This window comes from Capsicum annuum, chromosome 4, assembly GCF_002878395.1.
Source record: "Capsicum annuum cultivar UCD-10X-F1 chromosome 4, UCD10Xv1.1, whole genome shotgun sequence".
Classification (NCBI taxonomy): Eukaryota; Viridiplantae; Streptophyta; class Magnoliopsida; order Solanales; family Solanaceae; genus Capsicum; species Capsicum annuum.
The window spans coordinates 222,754,174-222,764,717 of record NC_061114.1 but is presented as its reverse complement, the minus strand read 5'-3'; positions in this window follow the sequence as shown (position 1 = coordinate 222,764,717).

Genomic DNA, 10,544 nt, shown 5'->3' with positions numbered 1-10,544 from the left:
CAACGAATGATTAATCTATTTGAAACAGCACAAATCAACCCTGCCACAAACCCAACAGATAACCAATATGTTTTCAACTCTTGCTATTGCTACTGGATTCAAAATTTTTCCTTACGTCCAATTATCCGTCTCAAATTTTCTAATTCGATTTCTCATTTTACTTGTCTTTTTCATTAATCAAGAAAAGATTAAAAAAAATTCATGTTTTACCCTTTGCATTAATCACTTTTTCTTCAAATTAAAATGAAAACATCATTTAATAGGGGGACTATATGCCGATCGACGTTAAAAGCTTTCTTCTCTTATGAAATTTCGATTGAATAACAAACAATGGTTATTTCAAACACGTTTACTATCCCACCAACTGATCAGTGGGTTATGGTAAACTAGACATGTTATTAATTATCTTCCTTAATCAATGTGACATCTCAATTTGGGAAGGGTAATTGAGACGGAGGGAGTACGAATTAAAACGTCAGAGCCAAGCAAAGCAACAAACTAGTCATCTGTTGAAACTGACTATTTATCTGTTACATCCACTTCTTATCTGCTGCAATATGAGTAATCTATTTTGAACAACACGTCAACCCCTGCCACAAACCGAACAGATAAATCATGCTATTGCTACTGGATTCTAAATTATTCTTTTTTACATCGAATCGTCGACATGTTTGTTGAGAAGATAATAGACAGAATGAAAATTAAATATGGATTAAAACGTCAAAGATCAAACATAATTTATTTATTAAACAAAACAAATAAAAATACATATAATAGACTAAAAGAAAAATAATAATCTAATTATTATTATTATTATCATCATCATCATTGCCAGCCAGCCGGACAATCTTCAACCAGAAGTAGCAAGGCCGTCCTCAGCCTGCGTATCTTGTGGAACATTCTTGCTCTAACTCCACCCAGTTTCCATTGCAGGTCACGAACTCGATTTCGAAGTTCATTCACGACGTCTTGCAGAAAAGCAACGTCCTACAATAGGTTAGCCATAATCTTATCTTCTAGAGTGTAATATGAAAGACGAGATGCAATAAATAAATAGAGTGTAGTTGAATGAACAATTGAGTAATGAGGGACCTATTTATAAAGGATTGAATTTGAATGAGAGGCAAAAAAACGCGACTATTCACTTCCATACATTAGTTACATTTTTTATTAAATTAGAAAAATAAATATTGTGATATAAGTCATGACTTTTCAGATTATTATTATTAATTAGTTCTTTCGAAGAACTGTTTTTATTGAGTTGTGGCAACAGATTCTATATCTGTTGCATCAGATAACATATCTGTTGCAACATATAATCTAACTGTTCACCTCCATTTTTTAATTATATTTTTGATTAATGTGAAAAGTAATGACTTAATTAAGTTAAGAAATATTGTGATAATTCATGAATTTTCAGATTATTATTATTAATTAGTTTTTTCCAAGAATCGCTTTTATTGAGTTGTGTCTCGATATAGGTTGCATCAGATAAATCATCTGTGACAACAGATATATCATCTGTTGAAACCATAGTGAACCTGTTGCATCAGATAATTTATTTGTTGCAACATATAATCTACTTTTTTAAAAAAAAAAAAATAACTATCATCATATCATTAATCTAAATTTGCTTACTTTTTTATTTTATAAATAAAAGAAATACCTTTTCAAAATTTTTAATAAAATAATAACCATTTTATTATATAATAAATAATTTTAAAAATAAATTCAAAAACAAAAATGGTGAAAAGTCACGATCAGTTATTAAAATTGTGGTTATAAATTGTGTTTATCATTTATTTACGAAACATTTTTCACATTGAATAATCGGAAAGTCATGTCTTTTTCTTTTCACTCTCTCAATAACAACAATAACCCTTTTTTTTTTTTATAAATAACCGTCAGGTGCAACATATGATCGATCTGTCGTAGCAGATTAACCTCTAACTATTGACACAAATTACTGCTCAATCCCTACCACCAACCGTTGACATGTTGAGAACAAGGAATAAACAAAATGATTATTATTAAATACTAAATAAGAATTAAAAATTCAAAGTCGACAACAAAATGAAATGAATGTTCATAGATTTTTGAATCCCTTGGGTATATCCGATATACAAAAGGAGAAAAATAATCGCTAAAATTAAAACGTTACCTAATTATTATTACTACTATTATTATTATTGTCAATCGGATACTTTTCACCCGACAACCTTGCTCTGAAGTCAGCCAAATCTCTCTGGAGTTTATCAAACTGCCTTTGAAGTTGACGCAATGACTCGATATGAATATTCTTGTACGAATCTGGATCATTCATATTTGTAAGGAGGGACCTATTTATAAATTATTGTATCTCGGAAAGAAAAGAAAAATGCTTTAAAATAAATCTAACATATGGGTAATCTGTTGTAAAATATATTCTTTTTGTTAGATAACTTACAACATACTGGCAATCTTTTGCAATAGATGTATATATGTGTTTGATTTCTGCAATAGGTTGATCAACTATCGTAACAGATGTCTCCAATTGTTTGACAATATAAACAGATGTGTCATCTGTTGCAACAAGCTAGTCATCTGTTTATTCAATTTAAGCCATAGATGGGCTAGGAAGAATAAGGTGCGTACAGATGGATCCACTATCATATGTGTGGGAGATAAGTATGTAGTACTGATAAGGTCACCGAGACAACACACACAAAGTACAATATTTTTGTGAATGCATTTTTTAACCGATAAGGCATTAATCATTCAAACAAGATCCTGCATTGTACCATTAAGTTTGATGGGTTCGAAATTGATAAGGCTGAGGACCTCATGAAGATGGTGCAGATACCCTGTTACGAATTACTGGCGGTTGTTGCTCATGTTTATACGTGTCAAGTTTTGAGAAGGGATCAATATTTGTCGTCACTGCAGAGATCCAATAGCGATTGGACTTAACTTTAAGTGTGCATTGTACCCTTAGAGGCCCCTCAAAGCCTCGAACTGCATCAAACAAGAATAGAAAATCAGTATAGTTATTTTCCTAGCCAAAATTTATATGGTTGGATTGCTCGCTTGGGGTGATGATTATATGCCAGAAGGTGCGGTAGGAGAATGCTTTCAAGGGAAAATGGGTGGTTGATGGAAGACTATATCATCTGAGAGCTAATTGAAGAAGAGACATAGGGTAGAAAGTAACTTCTAATGAATCTTGCCAATGGAATTATCTTAACAGATACGAAATCTGAATCAAGTGCAAATATGAAAGTGTATCCGGTAATTTAATTTCATCTGTTGTGTCTCTGAAAGAAAAACAATGCAGATGGACACTTTTCTAGGGAGTTGCGTGGTCGAGATTATCACCTAGGTAGAAAATAAGAGAAGACCAACAAAGCATCCTCACGGGCGTTGAGGGTAGAAATGATGTTCAGCAAGTCTAGAAATCTTATGCCAACAGCAACTGCAGTTAAAATAAGAAAACTAAGCGAAGGCGACAATTTTTAAATTTTAAATTTCATACCATGCCTTCTTATTTGTGTTTTCGATCAGGTCCACTGTCGTTGACCTGATCGAAACTACAAACGAGATTGCAAGGCAAATAGAGTATAATTACTTCCTTAGCAATATGGATTAATTGATTGTGTTTTCTTGCCTTAGCATGCTTTCAACATTCCTTAGAGAAGATCAGAAGCTTGCTGTAGTATGTGAATCCGGATAATTTTCAAGCTTGCCTCCAGCTTGTTGATTCTGTATTCAAGCTGGTCGTTGCCATCTTCGAAGTTGGTAAGAAGTTCCTCGTCTCTTGTGAGCTCGATAAGGAACACTACCTTCAAAGTTGTGGCATTCTAGAAGCCCTTCAGAACACTTTCTTCAGAAGCCTTAAATGATACATGGAGGGTCTCTGTGTTTGTTTTAGGTCAAAATGTGTTAATGCATGTTGAAGATGTTGTCCCAACAGTTGAACAACACACTTTTACCGAGAGTTGCTCCATGCATCTTGCTTAACCAATTTGATAAATTAGTAAGCATGGATTTACGTAGCGTGTGATCTAAACTGTCTCTGCCAAACCTATCAAACGTTATGTAACTCCAAGCTCATTATCCTATCAAAATAATATGACCAAGTTAGTGCACAAATTGAACGAGCTCAATCTCTCAGCCTTTCTGTTGATCGCTCTTCTCCAATATAGATGACAAGATATCTATTATGCAAAAGTCTACACCATCAAGATCGAGCTCACAAGAGGCGAGGAACTGCTTACTAACTTCAAAGACGGCAACGACCAACTTGAATACAGAATCAACAAGCTGGAGGCAAGCTTGAAAATTATCGGGATTCACATACTACAACAATCATCTGATCTTCCCCAAGGAATGTTGAAAGCATGTTAAGGCAAGAAAACACAATCAATTATAACCATATTGCTAAGGAAGAAATGATACTCTATTTGCCTTTCAATCTTGTTTGTGGTTTCGATCAGGTCAAAGACAGTGGACTTGATCGGAAACACAAATAAAAAACTATGGGATGAAATTTAAAATTCAGAAATTGCCGTCTTCGCTGAGATTCCTTATTTTAACTGCAGTTGTTGTTGGCGTAACTCGATGCCCGTGAGGCTTCTTTGTTGGTCTTCTCCTATTTTCTATCTAGGTGATAATTCCGACCATGCAGCTCCCTAGCAAAGTGTCCATCTGTATTGTTTTTCTTTCAGAGACACAACAGATGAAATTACATTACCGGATACACTTTCATATTTGCACTTGATTCAGATTTTTGCATCTGTTAAGATAATTCCATCGGCCAGATTTGCTCGAAGTTACTTTCTACCCTATGTCTCTTCTTCAATTAGCTCTCAGATGATATAGTCTTCCATCAACCACCTATTTTCCCTCGAAGACATTCTCCTACCGCACCTTCTGCATATAATCATCACTCTGAGCGAGCAATCCAACCATATAAATTTTGGTCAGGGCGATAACTATATTGGTTTTCCATTCTTGTTAGATGCAGTGCTAAGCTTCGAAGGCCCCTCTTGATGTGCTAGATTTTTTTAGCACATTTAATACTTTTTAACTTGAAATAATTGTAAGTTCTTAAGTAATTATTGGTGTTTTTGATGTTATTTCTTAAGATTTTGTAGGAAAGTCAAGATGCATGGAAATAAATAACAATAGATAAAAAGAGCTGAAATCTGAGCAAAAAGAGTTGAAATATGGTTGACGACAACTGTGATAAGTCTTCAGCCTTGTGATAGGCTATCAGCATTGGTGTCAGCCTTAACTCGGGAGTTGCAATCTGAGAAGCAGTTCTGACAATGTTGGTGACGTGGCGTCAAAGTTGTGATATAGCGTCAATAAGGGCGTCAAGCAAAGAATTAGCAAAGGGAGAAGACATCTGACGACGATAGCGAAACACAGTCAGATCCGTGACGCAGCGTCAGCAACATCGTCAGCTTTAGACAAAACTTGAAGACAACTGGAGTTAATTTGACGCCATCTGTGATAAGGCGTCAGACCCTTGACGCGGCGTCAAGTTCTAGTTCTTCTTATGAGTATGGCAGGTCTTATGGTCAAGAAAAGGAAGAACACAACACTAGAAAGAGTGACATTGAAGCTATGCTTTAACTAATGTTGGATCGTATAGACACAACGAATGATACCATATATGACATACGTCAAGACATTAGGGTATTTAACGAGGAAAGAGAAAGGATAGAAGAGATGGATATCGAGGTCAATCATCCAAAACACTTTTCTACATTATGTTTAGATGATATCTTATTTGTGGAATCATTTAAAATAATGGAAGAGTGTGACGATGAAGAGCAAGATTCCTATATTGATGATGAGTTTGATGTTGATCAACCCTTGGAAATTTCCCAACCAACCGAGCCAACCATGAGGGATGATGCCAAGATTGAGGAAATGGTGCTAGAGGCAAAAGAAGAAGCCAAGCCAATCTCTTATGAAGTCTCTATCCCAATTCAAAGTAAAAATGTTGAGAAGATGAATAAAAATGAGTGTGTAGAGGATAGTGTAAATTTTAAAGTAGGATTTGTTGGGCCATACTCGAAGCATTTTTCCACATTATGTTTAGATGATATCTTATCTGTGGAATCATCTAAAATAGTGGAAGACTGTGAAGATGAGGAACCAGAATCCTATATTCTTTATTTTACACTTGATACGCAACACAAAAACACAACTCACTTTAAAGTTGAGTTGTTTACCATGCATCATCATTACTCGGCTTCTTAATCTTTGTACTACCTCCCTATGAGCGAGGCAAGGAGATGGACTCTAAGTTGGGGGTGAAGTTCATATCCTCAAGATGAAGGAAAAAGCTGAGTTAGGTCGTGCCGCGACACTAAATTAGGCGCTTATTGGGAGGCAACCCAAGGTATTTTGTTGTTTGTATTTGTATTGTGTGATTGACATCAGATCTTCGCACCCATGGTGCCACAGGTATATTTCTAGCTCTCTTGTTTTGGATTGACTCGTTGGGAGCACTGCATGATATTAAGTTGAGCATGGGGCTACTTATGGGTGTGATGTTCTTCTGGGATTTTTGTTGTCGTGCCTCTTTTCCCCGGAGTCTTATTCCTAGTAGAGCTGGCACGTTTAGGCATATTGTGTTTGTTTTGTGATGTGTTGTGGTTAACTGGAGAAAAATATGTATCTAGAGCAGTTGACATATTTTTGTTGATTTTTAAGACGGATAAACACCTCTCTATTGGTCTGTTTTATAACTATGTAATATGCATTTATATGTGGCTACTGTAAATCTTTTTATGATATTAGTACTAGGGACATGATAATCAGTGCTAACAATTGCATGAACCGAATGGGTAGTAACTTATGATGTACCATTATGCCATGTCTGTGTGAGGTCTTACTCAATTCTCTGTGTGTGTTGAATCTAGAACTTGCCCGGTTAGTCTTACCTTGGTTGAAAGATAGGGGTTAGGAAAGGATCATAGGCCGTTTTGATTTTTAAGTCATTTTTTTTGCCTAAATGACCTTCCCGGTATGCATGATATCTCTTGATCCCTATTTTGAGACTAAATTGACCATTTCTTTCTATGACATCTATCACCTTCCCGTTTAGATCATAATGAACCTGTTTTGGCCCTGGTCCTCCTTGGACACTGTGCACCTTGCCTTAGGTAAACAACCTAAGTTGAGGGTGGCTATCATAGGGGTGCGTAATGTAAACTGGGTATGAAGAAAGGTAGAATAAAAGGAAAAGAATAAGTAAAAAAAATAAAAAGTTGGGTGGTGTGGAAGAAGAATAAGAAAAGAAAAAGAATGAAAAAGAAAAGCCACATCCATCCTGAATAATGTGTGATCAAGAAAAGGAGAAAAAGAAGAAAAAGGTTAATAAGTGAACCCCAAAAGTTAAGGTAGTGCCAAGGAGTCTTAGTCACTCTAAATGCCATTGAATATCATACTAGCCCTTAGCCTACATTACACGCTGAAGAAAAGACCTATAGTGATCCTAACTTACCTGTCTGGACACCTTGGTAATGAAAGTAAGGGCAAGCATATGGTATTTGACATGCATTGATTGGAATTTCTTTCTGAGAGTGAGTGTCTCTTGACCATCCCCGCATTGACATGCTTGAGTTCATATATGAGTGGGGAGGGAATTCTTTGTTGTAAGGGCATATCGGTAGCATTGCTAGCTGTTTACTTGTTTGGGCAGTGTAACTTGTACATATGCATGGTTATTGTTGCTGAATTGATGCCATATCTTGATTCCTTTGGGTCACATTGTTAATCTTCATTGATATGCACAATTAGATTTATAAGTAATTGAATGTGGAGAGTGGCATGAGTTTTGAGCTAAACTTAATAATCAACTGTGATAGCTATCTTATGTGTCTCTTGGTTAAGCATCGTAGTATGGTGTTATGTAGTTGCTTAAGGACAAACAATTATTTTAAGTTGAGGGTGTTATTTTTTGATAACGCTCAACTTACACCTCAAATTAGTGTAAGGCGGTCGTCGTCAATATATTTACCCAACTTTGGAGTCGGGGTTGAATCCACAGGGAACAATGTGAGTGGCGATTAAACTAGTTTGAAATTATAGCTACAAGTTAAATTCAAACAAATGATACAAGGTACTGCTTAAGACTCTTGAAGTAAGTAGGAACAACAGAATATTCTTGACGACTATACTATCTGACTTATCTCTCGACCTCACCAGACAATTTATTATCTAATTCTCTCGAACTTAAATAACTTATCTATTTCCAATAGGATGTTATCTCAGGCAGATTAATCCAGTTACGACATTAATCATTAAACAGAAGGTTGGTAGCTTCCGAGTCCCTGTTGATAATTCACGTCCTCTAGTATATTTCTCTGTTCAAGCAAATAAACCTAAGGCATAACCTATTGTTTGCAACCAATAGATTTTAAGTTAAAACAACAGAATTTCAAGATGTCCTACTACTCTTTGAACCCTTTAAGTACATAGCAGCATATCAAACCCTAATCCATGGATCCCATAACTCAGGCTAATGAAATTAGCGGCTCATGATTTGATGAATGAAATAAAAAGTTAAATTCATGATAGTATGGATAAACTTATGAATGGATGAAAACAATAATTGTTTCTTCAACTGAATCACAAGAGAATAATCCACAATAGTTGATAAGTGTTGAAGGGAAAACAAGAAAAATACTTGATGAAAAAGATGAGGCAATGTACGTTCCTCCCAAGTTCCAAAAAATCAGATTGAGAGAGATCCTGAATAAAACCCTCAAAACTTCTATTTATACCTAAACTTAATTATGGAAATAAAATAACAAAATAAATAAAATTATCGGATTAGGTGATACCTTGGCTGACGCCTTATCACGGATGGCGTCAGATTAGCTCCAGTCGTCTTCAAGTTCTCTCTAAAGCTGACGATGTTGCCGACGCCGCATCACGGATCTGACGGCGTTTCACTGTCTTCGTTAGATATCTTCTCCTTTTGCTAATTCTCTGCTCAAGGCTGACGCCCTTATTAACGTCTTATCACAACTTTGACGCCACGTCAGCAACGTCGTCAAAACTACTTCTCAGACTGCAACTCCTGAGTTAAGGCTGACGCCAATACTGATAGCCTATCACAAGGCTGACGACTTATCACGGTTGTCGTCAGCCATGTTTTCAGTTCTTTTTGCTCAGATTTCAGCTCTTTTGCTCCATTGTTATTTTTGTTTCCATGCATCTTGACTTTCCTACAAAATCTTAAGAAATAACATCAAAAACACCAATAATTACTTAAGAACTTACAATTATTTCAAGTTAAAAAGTCTTAAATGTGCTACAAAAATCTAGCACATCACCTCTAAGGGTCCAATGCACCCTAAAAGTTAGTCCAATCGCTATTGAATCTCTTTATAATGACACCAAAACTAAATCCATTCACAATGCTTGACAAATAAACATGAGCAACAACCGACATTAAATCTTAACAGGGTTTCAGAACCATATTCATGGTCCCTTATCCTTATCAGTTCGGATCTACCAAACTTAACTTTAAAATTGCAGACATCTTATTTGAACGATCTATGACTAATCAGTAAAAACAACATTCATAAAATCAGTGCACTCTATGTGTGTTTCCACGATAACACTATCAGTAATACATACCTCCCACATATGAAGTGGTTCTATCTACAAGCAGTTTATTCCTCTGAACCCATCTTTACTGCAGTCTTTTGCGATAGTCCGTCAAAAGTTAATCTACAAAGAAGAGAAAAAAAATTGATGTCACAAAAAGAACATTATCCATCTGTTGCATCAGATATGGAGTCTGTTGCAATAGATGTGGAGTCTGTTGAAATACATCAAACCAACCTTTCTGGTAGTTTTATTTGTTCCAACAGTTTCTCCATCTGTTGCAACATCAACAACAACATAAACATCAACAACAAAGAAACAACAACATTTGTTCCAACAAGATCATCAACAACAAAAAAGCAATATCCTTTGTTCCAAAATCATCAACAACACCACACCACAAGTTCCAACAACACCAACCCACCAATAACATCAATAACTGCATCAACAATAAAGAAACAAATAAAATACATACAAAAAAAATGATACTGCCAACAAGGCTTTTAAACTTATCCCAACAGATGACTTTTTTCTCATATTGTAATAAAAATTCTCAGATTATTTATTCAACTCTTAAAAGTTCCTTCAAATTTTTTTAATAAATATGATCTGGATAAATAGTAATTAAATAAAAAACATATGTAAATAACTTGCAAAGAAGAAGACGAGAATGAAAGAACAATAATGAACCATACTTTAATATCAAAAAGGGGATCAAAACATAAATTTAAGTCGAGGAAAGATATGGCGTTGGTGTTACGTTCATTCCGACTCGAGTCATCGATCGATCACTCTGAGTTGAAATGAGTTCTCATCAACTCAATGTTAGGATGGTGATAGTACCTAAGTTTATTTAGGTGGAACTAGGGATGAATGAATGAGCTCGCAGGGTCAACTACAAAACCAATCGTGTCTTTGCAATTGCATGGCAT